Source organism: Carassius auratus, unplaced genomic scaffold (assembly GCF_003368295.1).
Source record: "Carassius auratus strain Wakin unplaced genomic scaffold, ASM336829v1 scaf_tig00215842, whole genome shotgun sequence".
In the NCBI taxonomy this organism is placed as follows: domain Eukaryota; kingdom Metazoa; phylum Chordata; class Actinopteri; order Cypriniformes; family Cyprinidae; genus Carassius; species Carassius auratus.
The window spans coordinates 88,819-103,306 of NW_020528269.1; positions in this window are offsets into that span (position 1 = coordinate 88,819).

A 14,488-nucleotide genomic window follows, 5' to 3' on the forward strand; every position below is an offset into this window, starting at 1 on the left:
GGGCAGCAGCAACAAGACAACTATTACAAGTAGAGATGGGTTTCAAGAACTGGTACTATTTTGGTTCCTGACTTGTTCGGTACTGAAAACATTTACATAAGGTACAGGATCAATAGTGCTGCTATCAGTATTCTTGTAACATTGATTCATTACCCTTTAGACACAACCACATATCCTCCAAATCATCTCTGCGTGGATGGCAGCAAGGATCCAGGATCAAGAGATCATTCTTCATGGAGACTGTTCCACAGGAAGCAGTTTCTCCTGGTTGAAAAACTAAACCTGGTTGTTTCAGCATCACTCAGGCATCACTCAGGCAAGACTAAATACTTTTAAATTGATTTCAGTTGGTTATGTGTTTCAGGTCATCCTGACCATTCTGCTGTCCTGGATGTAAGGCCGTGCTGCAACTACATTTCTCGTTGTTGAAAGATTTGTGCAGCAGTATCCAGACATATAACGCCCCATCACACGGGGCGTCAACGCCTCTCGTTTACTTTTAAATGAAGTGACGTCAAGGATGGTGAAATCAATTCTAGAAATTAATTCTAAATAGAAGTTGAAGACTTCTCAAGCGCCAATGCAGCCGTCCTCCAGTCAGAACATCTTATGCAAATACCCTAGCGCAGACGCAAGCCAATCAAGTGCTTGCAAAACCAGAAAACTAATGTGATTGGCTGTCACTATGAGAAGAGACAGTAATTCTGATCCGATATCAGTGTCGTTTTTTGCAAAAAAAAATTTAAATCAATGTAGAATTTTCTATACTTCTGTGTAGGGATGTCAATTTTCAATCATTTCCATGATCGATCGTCGTTTAAATTAACAATCAAATAATCGATTAATTGTTAACCTTAATGCTGCAAAGTCTATTGCAGTAACATCCAGTCACTGGTATGACAGGATGAGCAAAAGTGTGTGTGTGTGTGTGTGTGTGTGTGTGTGTGTGTGTGTGTATATATATATATATATATATAATATAAAAAACTGTAAAATATATATTTTACAGTAAAGACAAAAAGTTTGGACACCTTCTCATTCAAAGAGTTTTCTTTATTTTCATGACTATGAAAATTGTAGAGTCACACTGAAGGCATCAAGGGCTATTTGACCAAGAAGGAGAGTGATGGGGTGCTGTGCCAGATGACCTGGCCTCCACAGTCACCGGACCTGAACCCAATCCAGATGGTTTAGGGGTGAGCTGGACCGCAGACAGAAGGCAAAAGGGCCAACAAGTGCTAAGCATCTCTCAGGGAACTCCTTCAAGACTGTTGGAAAACCATTTCAGGTGACTACCTCTTGAAGCTCATCAAGATAATGCTAAGAGTGTGCAAAGCAGTAATCAAAGCAAAAGGTGGCTACTTTGAAGAACCTAGAATATGACATATTTTCAGTTGTTTCACACTTTTTTGTTATGTATATAATTCCACATGTGTTAATTCATAGTTTTGATGCCTTCAGTGTGAATCTACAATTTTCATAGTCATGAAAATAAAGAAAACTCTTTAAATGAGAAGGTGTGTCCAAACCTTTGGTCTCAAACTGATATATATATATATATATATATATATATATATATATTAGACAGTTTCATCGGACGCATGCCCCTGGACCTAAGTTAACTTCCAGTCTGTGTTGTGTATATCGGTCTGGCTGCGGTGCCATCTACAAACGCAGTTAAAGTCAAGGTGATGAGTACACTGAAGTTGGGCTCAGGTGGTTGTGCTGTGGGATGTGTTCCCATACATTTATTTATTTTTGGAGACTCGCCACAATTTTAAAACTGATCGATTTTCAAAAAGGCTTTGTTGAATAAACATGAGTAACGTTACGTACTGCACGTTTAATAATTCCTAACATTTATATGTTTAAATATCAAAACGAGGCACAGGTGTTTTTATATCGCTGTATTTCTAAAGGAAGATTTGCATGTTATATGCGTGATAAAGCAGCGTGTGAGCGTACCAGCTCTGCTTTGTTTACAGCTGTTACTGGGGAAACCTCTATTTCTCGCACTTTATGTCTATGCTTTAAAACATCTCCTGCTGGCAAAGGATGAATTAGCATTTTCATCAAGTCCACCTGATCCACGCAGCAAACATATTTTGTTTGTTATCAAAAAACATCTACTCTAGAGGGACTTGGCTGTTGTTATTGATTCTATTTGGAAGTCTACCGGTTAGGTTAGGTCCACAAAAGCGCGCATGTGCAGTAACGTTTGTTTATGTTGTTGCCGTTGAAACCGTCTATATATATATATATATATATATATATATATGTGTGTGTGTGTGTGTGTGTGTGTAATGTATGTGTGTGTAAAATACATTTCTTTTAAATTTATAGCACAGTAATGAAGGCAGCAACATGTGGTAGATGGGACAGAACAAGAATCTTTCATTGTGCTAATGTATTATCATACGAAAGGGTATGGCTCCTATACAGCGTGCATCGCGTAAACACAACCAGTGCGCAGAATGATGCACTTGAAGCAACACAAAGTCACAGCGTGTAGCATTACTCATAGAAATATTCAAAACACCAAAGGAAGAGATATTGTTGTGTATTATATGTGTGCAATATTTTGAGCCTTTTCTTTTAACAGTTTTAAATATCAGTTATTGTGCGCTCTTGAAGAGAGTTTCATTGTTTTGACTGTAGTAACTATGATGGGATGATACGCTAATCTGCCAATTCAATACTATCCCGATACTTGTGTCCCGATTCAATATATATTTATAATTTTATATATATATATATATATATATATATATATATATATATATATATATATATATATATATATATATATATATATATATAATTTAGCATTGTGATTATAGTTTATTATTGCAATTCGTGACTTATCCAAATTGTCTGTAAAATGATGTTTGTTTCTGTAGATTTGAGGGAAAGATTAAAAACAAGGAGGTCTGGGAACGACTGAAGGGAACTGACAGCAGTGAGGGAAGGAAGTAATCACCAGAATGTAAGTTCTTTGAGAATGTGTGCATTATTACAAGTTGAGTTTTCATTTAAATGTGGCAATGTACACAGCTGGTCAAAAATTTTAAATATATTTTAAAAGTTGAATTTATTTCTATAATGCACAGCTATATTTTCAGCATTAATTACTCCAGTCTTCAGTGTCACATGATCTTCAGAAATCATTCTAATATGATGATTTACTGCTCAATACATTTACTGCTCAATACATTTTTCTGATTATTATCAGTTGTTCCGAACAGTTGTGCTGCCCAAACATTTTGTCTACACTACAGTTATATTTATTTATTATTTATTTATTTTATTTGGGGGGGGGGGGGGGTTGGCTAATAGCAAGAATGCATAAAATTGAAAACCAGTGGTAGAGAAGACTTTTGTAATTTTACAAAATATTACCTTTTTTTCAATGTTTTGAACTTTGTGTTTTATAAAATAATAATGAAGAAAAAATTCAACTTTCCAGAAATGCTAAGTTTTCTTCCCCATCATTTCTAATATGGGGTGCGCTTCCCTAAAACCAACTTTGTTCAAAAAGTTCCTTCGTTACCAATAGAGTTCAGTGGAACTAAGGACCGTAGTAAGCTAACTACAGATGTGATTTACATCATGTATGTCATGATCAGATGTACACTTTGATCTTAGCGGCAATAATGCGATTGGGTGCATGTAAATGCACTGATTTGTGATAATGAGCAATGTTTCCCGATCAGCAAATCAGTATATGAAAAAGATCATGTGACACTGAAGACTGGAGTAAAGTTACTGAAAAATTCAACTTTGCCTCATAATTATTTCAATAAATATGTTTAAGTATATTAAAAAAAAGAGTATGAAAACTGTTATTTCTTTCTTTCTTTCTGTTTTCTTTTTTTTTTTTTACAATTTAATTTTTTTTTTTTTTATCAAATTAATCTAGCCTTGGTGAGTAGAAGAGACTTCTCTTGAAAACCATAAAGAAAAGATTCCAGATTTTTGACTGGTTGTGAACATACATGAGCAACATTAACAAGATGATCCTCCCTTTCAGCTCAGAGAAGGATGTTGACAGTGCAGGCCCAGGATGAAGAAGAGGAGGAAGAACACGTTTAACAATTTTCTCATAAACTTGCCATGTGTTATAATAAAAACAATGAACATGGCTACAATAATATGCTAAATGTTATTAAAAGATTCCAGTTTGCAAGAAGTCTGAGTGTCTGACTCTACACTAGAGGAACTCTTTTCTGAAGAAGATCAGGTGCTGAGAAGGAGCTTTGTTCTACAGCGAAACACTGCATCAAGCCTCCTGTCCTTCCCTCAGAAGAGCCTGTCTTCTGCTGCTGGGGTAAGAAACACACTCTTCCTCTTCCTCTTCTCTATCAGCTGTCCAGCACCTAACTCTGCCTCCTCAGCACTGTCTGAAAGAGTCTTCTCCACAGTCAGTAATCACAGATCACAGATTCTTCTGAGAAAGTCGATATGCTCATTTTCTTAAAAAACTTTGTTTTTTCGGGTGGGACAAATAATACAGGAGAGATGCTAGAAATCTCTATATTGTTCATTTTTCATATCTTTACGCTTTATGAATGTTTTTCTTCTGAGAAGCTCAAAAATTATGGTTCTTTGGTAATTGCTTTATTGTTTAGTTTTATCCTCTGATAGTGAGCACAGAGCCCTGATCATGACATGCAAGAAAAAGAAAGAAATCATGTCCATGATTTACTAATTCGTTCCCTCTATGTACTAAAACGTGCACGATTACTTTTACATTTCATTGATTTGCTAAATCGTATGCACAATTTACTAATTCGTTCTCTTGATGTATAAATAGTGTACACGTTTTAGCAAATCGAGGGAATGAAATAGAAAATCGTGCGCATGAATTAGCCTAAATTTTTTTCTGCATGTCGTGTAAATAAAGCACATCACCACCAGACATTTATACCAGGAGCCTCATATACGACGCTCACAGTTTTACTTTGTGCAGTATCTCTGTGCAGTATCTGCTGAATTGTTTCATATCTATTTATCATGTATTTTTTGTTGCACTAAATTATGTTGTATCAATAAGTTTACTGATAATTATTTTTAATTTTCACTAATAACGTCATTAACCATCTCCCCATCTTTAAGATAAAAATGTTCTATTGTTTATATTGTGTAATCTATGAATTGATGTGTTTAGTTTTCTGTGCTCATAACATTTTGCATGTTTAAAAGAACAGGTGCGATGTTCAAAATGTTTTGGCTTCGTATTTGTACAAAGTAGTGCAGAATAAATATTGATTTGTGAATGAATGCAGTGTGTTTTTGTCCATTTTATACTAGAATGTAATGTTTTTATATTTGTTTGCATTGCATGTATGTAATTAATGTATTAACTATGAATCCCCTATAATTAGATTACAATTAGATTTCATAAGGTTTATTTTTTGCACCAGAGATGAATTGAGTTTATTAGTTCTTTATGTATTTCAAGGTAATGGTGAGGTGAAATATGAATTACCAATATGATCCTGTAATGTCACGTCCTCATAACGTGCCAGTTTGGTCGTCAGGACATACTCATCACGTTCCAGCGACGTTCCACTATAACGTCGCCACGACGGATATGGGAATCACAAAGTTACGTCACTGGAACGTTATGTGGTACGTCGCTGAGACCAATATGGTATTTTATAGGAACGTCCTCATAACGTGACAGTTTGGTCGTTGGGACGTACTCATCACGTTCCAGCAAAGTTCCACTATAACGTCGCCACGACGGATATAGGAATCACAAAGTTACGTCACTGGAACGTTATATGGTATGTCGCTGCGACCAATATGGTACTTTATAGTAACGTTCTCATAACGTGACAGTTTGGTCGCTGGGACGTACTCCTCACGTTCCAGCGACGTTCCACTATAACGTCGCCACGACGAATATAGGAATCACAAAGTTACGTCACTGGAACGTTATATGGTATGTCGCTGCGACCAATATGGTACTTTATAGTAACGTTCTCATAACGTGACAGTTTGGTCGCTGGGACGTACTCCTCACGTTCCAGCGACGTTCCACTATAACGTCGCCACGACGGATATGGGAATCACAAAGTTACGTCGCTGGAACGTTATTTGGGATGTCGCTGCAACGAATATGGTCTGGTCCAGTTACGTCGTCACAACGTAACTGTGTTAGCTGGGTTGTAACCTCAGGTTTGAAGGCCACAAAAATGTTTTGTTGCACTGATCACATGTGTATGGTTTTTCTCCAGTGTGAATCTTCTCATGCAAGAGTTTGTCATTATTGTAGATGTTTTAATTTAAAATAAATAAATGAATAAAACATTGAACCACATATTTGCAATTGTACGTTACTCCTCATTCTCAATATCGGGATAATAAATAGAAGGGAGAATTGCAGTAAGGGCTAGAGCTTGTTCGGAGCTTTACCACATAACATTAGGCTATTAATGTTAGTTTGTCAAAATTTTGCACTCTTTCCTGCTTACCAGCTACTTCTCTATATGATTTTGCAGCTTCCATGTGTTTTTCCGTGGTTTATTAGTGTACAAACAAATATCGTCACCTTCCTAAAATAATTGCCTACGTCATTCTTTGACAAAAATGTTTTTTTTTTTTGCATAAGTCTTCTTCTCATGATGTAAAATTGCCCATATCTTCTGCTAAACAGATCATGCAATTCTACCCCTGTAGTATAATCGTCTATGTCAAAAGTGTGACTTTTGTGTGCCGTTTTATTTTGCCTAAGTCAAAAGACAATGAGACTTAAGCAATTTTACAAGCTTTTTTAAGACAGCAGTTGCATCAAGAAGAACAAAAATCTACTTAGCCTCTGAAGTTAGGTTTAGTTTTTTGTGTTTTCTGAGAAACCTGAAAAATTACTTGGGCAATTATTTTAGGAAGGTGATGATATTCTCCACTCGATGTAAATGGGATTTAGCATTTCTTCTAATGTCGGGTTTATCTAGCATCCGTCGTGTGCTGAAAGTGTCTGGGAATATTCCCAAGGTTTTTTTTCCCGACCGGGAACGCCATGCTGGTGTTTCTGTCAAACTGCTGGCCGTACCACGCCAGTGCAGTGGGAAATAAAACTCACAATCCACTGTTAGAAGTACATTTACTGTAATTTTGTGCTACCTCAACGTGCAATATTTAATAGTTCACGTCTGTCAATAGCTAAGAAAAAATATATTCAGGCATATTCAGGTTTGTTTATTTCACCCCCCCCCCTCCCCCCCTCCCCCGTTTTGAAATGTGTGTTTCGTATTTGTACCACCTGGAATTATTCTATCAAACAGTTAATAGTATGTTGATGGTAGAATCATTTTACTTTTGCAGAACAGCGCCATATTCATCAAAAATTGTTATTGATTTGCGCTACGTAGCTCATCTTGACAGAACAGACTTAGCTATAATGCCACTTCAGCTGCATACTGGTGGTATCCATAATCTTAATCACAATTTAACATAATTCTGTTTTCTTTGCAGCTTGTTATTGGATCTTGGGCTGAGGACTGTTCCACCTGTGTGAAGTAAGATCAACATTTAGGATATATCACCAATTGCATTGTTTCATTGTTGGAGCATAAATAGTGACATCACTATTAAATGCTATGGTGTTGATATAGACCCTTTTAACAAGATAAACAAAAACAGTGCTTGAATGTTCTATTTTGTTCCCAATCTACTTCCTCTGCATTAAGATAACATATGGAATGTTAAAACGGAAGCCTTGTGGGAACAACTATCCCAGCTAACAATTTTTGGTTCCCAGAATGTTAGTTTTTGGTTCTCATAACATTACCAGAATGTTAGTTTTTGGTTCCCATAACGTTATTTTTTATGGTTTGTTTTTGGTTAGCCAATAATTTTTTTTTACGTTCCAGAACGTTAGTTTTTGGTTCCAAGAACGTTATTATAACGTTCCCCTAAAATTTTTTACTCCGATATGATCACCTCGCTGCACATCAGCATTCATCCAGCACACTAATGACCCAGTATAGTATAAACGGCATGGAAATGATGTGTGCTGACGTTAATCAGTATTACAAAAAACACATCTTGTTTTTATCTATTGTTTAAGTAATAATCTGAGCACATCAACCATCATATGTAAGATTAAATAAGATTAAATCTTTCTATAAATATGTAAGATTGCGGAGTAACGTTACCCAGATTTTACATTTCTTCAACACCAAATAAAAATGACTTCAACACAATATATGGTTCATAAAAAAAAGACATTTATTCACAGATATATATGAATAAAAAATTACTTGACTTCATTTCTTACCACTGTGTACAGTTTGTGCAGCGGTAACGTTCCTTCTTTTTAATCAGTAAACAAAAACTTCTCGATTAACATCATGTTCTCTTCAGTTAGGCATTTTAAATCCCTCCAAAATCATATTTACTCTCATAAGTATATTAATTTTAAGTATAATTCAATAAAGAGATTGATAAACAAGCGAGTCAGTCAGCCAGTAAAACGAAAAATGACCATTACTTTTTAAATTCTGCAAGTTTGCGACTGTCTGTGGAGGACAGGTGAAAGCGCGTGCTGGAAAAGCGCGTGCAGATCAGAAGCGCGCAGTAAATGAAGATTAAACAAACACACAATTTTTTTTCTGTTGTCACTTTACATTTAACCCTGGCTTAATATTATAATTGAAATGGCGTTTTGCTTGATCTAATTTCTGTATTTTAATAAATAATGAATTAAACAATACTCTGTATAGGTCATTTCACATTAACATCTGTGGCATTTTCATTGGATAGTTTTATAGGGTTATAAAAATAACCTAAAAAGAACCATTAGGGCATGTTCTCTATAAGTTATTTTTAGGTTATTTTAAAAATAACCACGCTGCAACGTTTTGGGAATGTTATTTTATGGTTGCAAAAAATAACCATTAGGGAACAATCTCTATAAGTTATTTGTAAGTTATTTAAAAATAACCACCATGCAGCATTCTAGAAACGTTATTTTATGGTTACAAAAATTATAACCTAAAAAGAACATTTCCCTAATGTTAGTATTTGGTTCCCCAAAAAAATAACCAAACTAGAACCAAAAAATAACTTTAGGGGAACGTTCTGGTTGTTTAACCCCTCACTGGTTGATGTCTGAAATGTTTCTTTAGAGGAAATGAACAAAGACAGTGCTGTGCCAGTTTTCAGCTCCACCATAAGACGGAGGACATGTGTGGATGTGGGAAAACGGCTTGAACAAATTAGGGATGAGAATGATCTCAGTCTGACTGACATGGACACAGATACAGGGCTAAATGACAGGCATGAAAATGACAATGACAGTGTAGGATTGTTAGAAGATTGTCTCAGTTGGGCAAATGATACCTCAGGTATTGCAGCAAGAGCAGTCTTTCATGAAGAGGAAGGTGGCATGGAGTTTGAGTCAGACTATACTGAGGGTCTCTTAGCTAGTGGCAGTGATAGTTCCGAACCTGAAGATGAGATCTATGAGATGTCCTTATCTGACAAGATTGCGGACTGAGCCAGACACTTTGGAATTTCATTGGTTGCTCTGACTGCCCTACTGCCCTACTCCCATCCTGATCTTCCAAAGGATGGCAGGACCCTCCTTAGGACAGCAACTAAATATTCCATTCAAGAGAAGACAGGGGGAAAATACTACTATTTTGGCATTATCCATTCACTTAGTCCTACACTCAGCGGGTATGCACACACGCTAACTGATGGCTTAACTTTGAGGCTACAAATAAACATAGATGGGCTACCATTATTTAAAAGCTCAAGTGTTCAGCTGTGGCCCATCCTGGGTCTCCTGCTCAGTGTCCCTATGTAAGAGCCTGTAGTGATACCATTATACTTTGGAGAAAAAAAACCTTCATGAGCAAAATAATTCCTCGAAGACTTCACCAAAGAATTAGTTAATCTGGAAAAGGGTTTCTGTTTCGAGGGAAAGACTTTGACCTTAAACTTGATACAGTCATTTGTGACACACCGGCAAGAGCATTTGTGAAACACACCAAAAGTCAAAATGCCTACCACGCCTGCGATAAAATGCACAAACCCTGCAGGAAACTACACTGCGACCAATGCGACCTTTTGAAATGCCATATGCGACCTTTTGAAATGCCATTGCGACCTAACTTTTTATGGGGTTGCAAATGTATAACTGATTATTTTTGTACCTACTTATGTGTCATGCTATGATTTAATATGAGCATTTATTAAAACCGAAATGTGTATTTTAAGAATGCGTTTTATAACGTGCTCCGAGCATTCAACACATCAAGTTGGTTTCAGCCCCACGATGCGGGAAAGCTGAACTGAGCATGTGGTTACTCGCGTGCTCTGTTCGGCTCGCACGAGAGAGAGCCGCGTCTCACAGACAGCAACACCGAACAGAGCTCGCCTTCAGGACGTTCGCGTCCTCATGCACCTGAACAAACCAATACAAATCGCAGTTTAAATAAACAGGAAAAAAAGAGCGAAAAGCGAAAGAGCTCAATTCATCACAGCGGTGTTCTGGTGTTCAGGGCGCAAGCAGAATACCCATCTTGGAAAGTGTGTTCGAAAAAGCCTGTGGTTATGTCTTAAGTGAAAGTAAAGACTTGAGAAAGAAATCGGATGTGTATCATTATAATGGATGCGTTTGTCTCTTAAAGTGACCACGTCTAATTTACTAGCTCTCCTGTCTTTAATGTATGAAAATGAAAGTAAATCACTCACTGCTCTTGATTGAATTACTTTGTAGTTTTAACAAGAATTTATCGAAAGTCAATCCAAAAATCAGATAGAATTGATTATATTGTTTTACTAGTGGGTGCAGGACACAAGTTCATTTATGTAAGTGAGTATGGCAAAATAGTGATCTGTGAAATATTATACCCAAAAATTCTTCATAATGTAGACTACCAGTGAAATTGATTTAAAAAAAAGAATAATTAGGGACATGACCATGTTTTGCTTAAGTGTTTCTATCTTTAATTGCTAATGCAACCTTTTCACACCACAGACTAAACAAAATTAAGCATTGCTTGCTTGGTAACTGTTCAACAAAGTATTGATAGTTGTGCAAATATTGTCATACTGACAGTTGTCTGAAGTCTTGGTTGATTCCATTACATGTCTTTCTGTCAAAGTTATCCAACATTATCAAGATGAATTTGTTCTGACACAGTTTAACCCTGAGTTATTGTCATATTTTATTACCAATTTCTAAACTACAGCAAATAAACTGTGATAATGTGAGAAATGTTGATGGTGTCTGAATACATTTTGGTTTGATTGTGTATTTTATTTTACAGTGAAGACTATGCAGTGCTATTTGAAATTAACTAAAACAAACGTAAAAAATGTTAAGCATTGTGTAAATAGCACAAATAAATAAATAGAATGAACATACAGTACAAATTAAAAAATTTTAAACAGGGCCCACTGTACAACCTGCACCAGGTCCCCTCTAACCCCAGCTACAAGACGGAGCAATGCACTGTGTGTACTGTAAGAAATAGAACAAGGCATGTGTGGCAAGTAAAATAAAAAGCACATCTGTATGCAATAGTTTCATTATTGTTCATTATTATCCAGTAATTACTATGCTTTAAATAACCAATTCATGTTTTGCGCCAGTAACTGGAAAACATTTTTAGCGCAAGTGCCACCAGTGGAAAAAGTTAGTGTAGTTCCCTGCCCTGGTAGACATGAATAGAGCCGGATGAGTTTCCATGTAAAGATTATGCACTAAGGACGGATGAGTTTATCAATCACAGGTTAGATGAGATACATCACCATGAGGGGCCACATGCATTTGAGGGTACTGGGGTTGGCATGGTGTCACAGTTTCCCCTAGATTACATGCACCTTGTGTGCTTAGGTATCGTTAGGCGCTTGCTCAATTTGTGGCTTTGTGGTCCTCTGACTGTCCTTGTCCCTGCAACTTGAACAAATTTGAACAAATGTCCGCTAAATTGGTATCCATGAGGCCTCATATTCCGGTGGAGTTTGCCAGAAAGCCAGATCTCTTAGAGAATTGGATCGCTGGAAGCCTACTGAGCTAAGGCAGTTTCTTTTGTACACTGAACCTGTAATGCTGGCCAGTTTTCTGGACAAAGACCTGTATCAGAATTTTATGCTTCTGATCTCTGATATCTCCATCTTAGCAAGCCCAACATTTTCCAACCTCATTGATTATGCTGACACTTTACTGAAGTCGTTTGTTCAGCACTTTGCTACACTTTATGGGAGACAGAACGTTGTGTATAATGTACACTGCATAACCCATTAGGCAGGTGAAGTTCAGCAGCATGGTCACCTTGACTCCTTCTCTGCCTTCCCATATGAAAATTATCTGAAGAAGATAAAAAAAACTGGTTTGAAAACCAGAATATCCTTTAGCACAGATCATTCGTCGTCTGTCAGAAGTAAAAATTCGGGAGGTCACATTACCTGGCAGCACTTTAAGACGGCAGCATTTTGTGGGCCCTATTGTTGGGGGGATGGCCATCAAGGTACAGTATGGCGAGATGTCCACTGAGAAGTGGACTCTCAGAACATCGACTGGTGATAACATCTTCAGGCTTGGAAATGACATTGTCTGCATCCAAAATATTGTGGAATTCATTGGGGGGGGGGGGCATTTATGCAATATAGAAGGAATATATTAGGAAGTCATTGGGTCTCATTCACTAATTTTTGCGTACAATTTTCTTATTTATACGCACATTTGAACTTCTCAAAAGAACATTCCGCCTAAACACAACACGTGCGTACGCACATGAGCTTGTTCTTAAACCCGTTCTTCTGAGCGCCCGCGTGCACGAGGTCAGTAATTAGCATAATGCACACCCAAACCAGCTCCATGTAAGGGCTTTCCACAACGAGGCACTTGTACAGAGAAAGACAATTATGGCACCAAAACAAGACAAAGAAAAATAACTTTAACGATAATGAAAGTGAGGTTTTGCTGTTTTGCTTATAAGTGTATCCACTGGCATAACGGGCACAGGTAAAAAAGAAGCATGGGTTATAACACAGGCTTGAAAATAAGATGGTATAAGGTGAGAGCGGTTGGTGATGTGGCTTAAGTGTGGTTCCAGTGAGTTGCATAAATCAATGAGGACTTCTCTGGGCAACCTAAAGCGAACAGCCATTCGTCGCTCTCAGTGAACATATCTGTGCGCTCTCTAAAGACGCTGTCACGGGGTGAAGAAACTCTCGACAAGAGGTGCGTGAATTAAATGCCCCGGAGGGTGGATTTATTGAAAAGTGATTGTCTTCTATGACAATCAAGGGGAAAGTGGGTGTCCTGACGTGCTCCAAAGTGTGTGGGCTGTCGGTCACTCGCTGCTTTCTGTGTAGATAGAAGAGAAGGGTTAGACCAGCGTTGCATTCGGTTCGAGAACCTCTTCTGAGTGTAACATGTGCCCCTTTTAAATGTGCTGGCTGAGGGGGAGCAGCTGTGACCGATCAGCCGGTGACGAGGACGTGCAGGTGTTTTGCTTTGGTTTCCAGGGCTGAGTCCTTGGCCGACTCGATAGCCCAGGGACTTGGCCTCAGAGAGGGCTAGGTGGCATTTTCGGGGGTTGGCGGTAAGTCCAGCCCACCGGAGCTCCGAGAGCACCCTCTGCAGACGATCCAGATGTTCGTCCCACGCCTCGGAGTGGACCACGACGTCATCCAGGTAGGCGGCCGCGTAAGCTTGGTGAGGCCGCAGAAGGATGTCCATCATCCGCTGGAACGTCGCGGGGGCCCCATGTAGGCCGAAGGGAAGGGTCCGGTACTGCCAGTGGCCACTGGGGGTGGAGAAGGTGGTTTTCAGCTTGGCGGCCTCGGAGAGCGGTACCTGCCAATAGCCCTTGGTGAGGTCTAGGGTGCTGATATACCGGGCCCTTCCTAGCCGGTCCAGCAGTTCGTCCACCCGAGGCATGGGGTACCCGTCGAATTCGGAGACTTCGTTCAGGCGGTGGAAGTCGTTACAAAAGCGGAGGGTGCCATCCGGCTTTGGGACCATCACAATGGGGCTGGACCTCGGACTCCGGGATGGTTCTATTACCCCCAACTTTAGCATCTGTTGGACCTCTTCCTCAATAGCCTGCCGACGAGCCTCCGGGACTCAGTAGGGCCGTTGCCTAACGATAACTCCTGGGGGCATCTGGATATGGTGTTGAAGCACGTTGGTCTGCCCGGGCTGAGAGGAGAACACATCCTGGAACTGACTGACCAGGTGCTGCAGCTCCGTCTTCTGGGCAGCCGAAAGGTGGGGGTTGACATCCACAGCCACAGGCTCGGTGAGGCTTAGGGCAGCTACTTGGTCCCGGGTTCCCACCCATTTCTTTTGGAGGTTGATGTGGTAGAGTTGCTCCACCTGCCGTTGTCCCGGCTGTCTCAGGCGGTAAGTGACTGGTCCAATCCTCTCCATGACCGAGTAGGGTCCCTTCCAGGAGGCCAGAAATTTGCAGGCGGGGCTGGGGACCAGGACCATGACGTGGTCTCCCGGTTGGAACTCCCG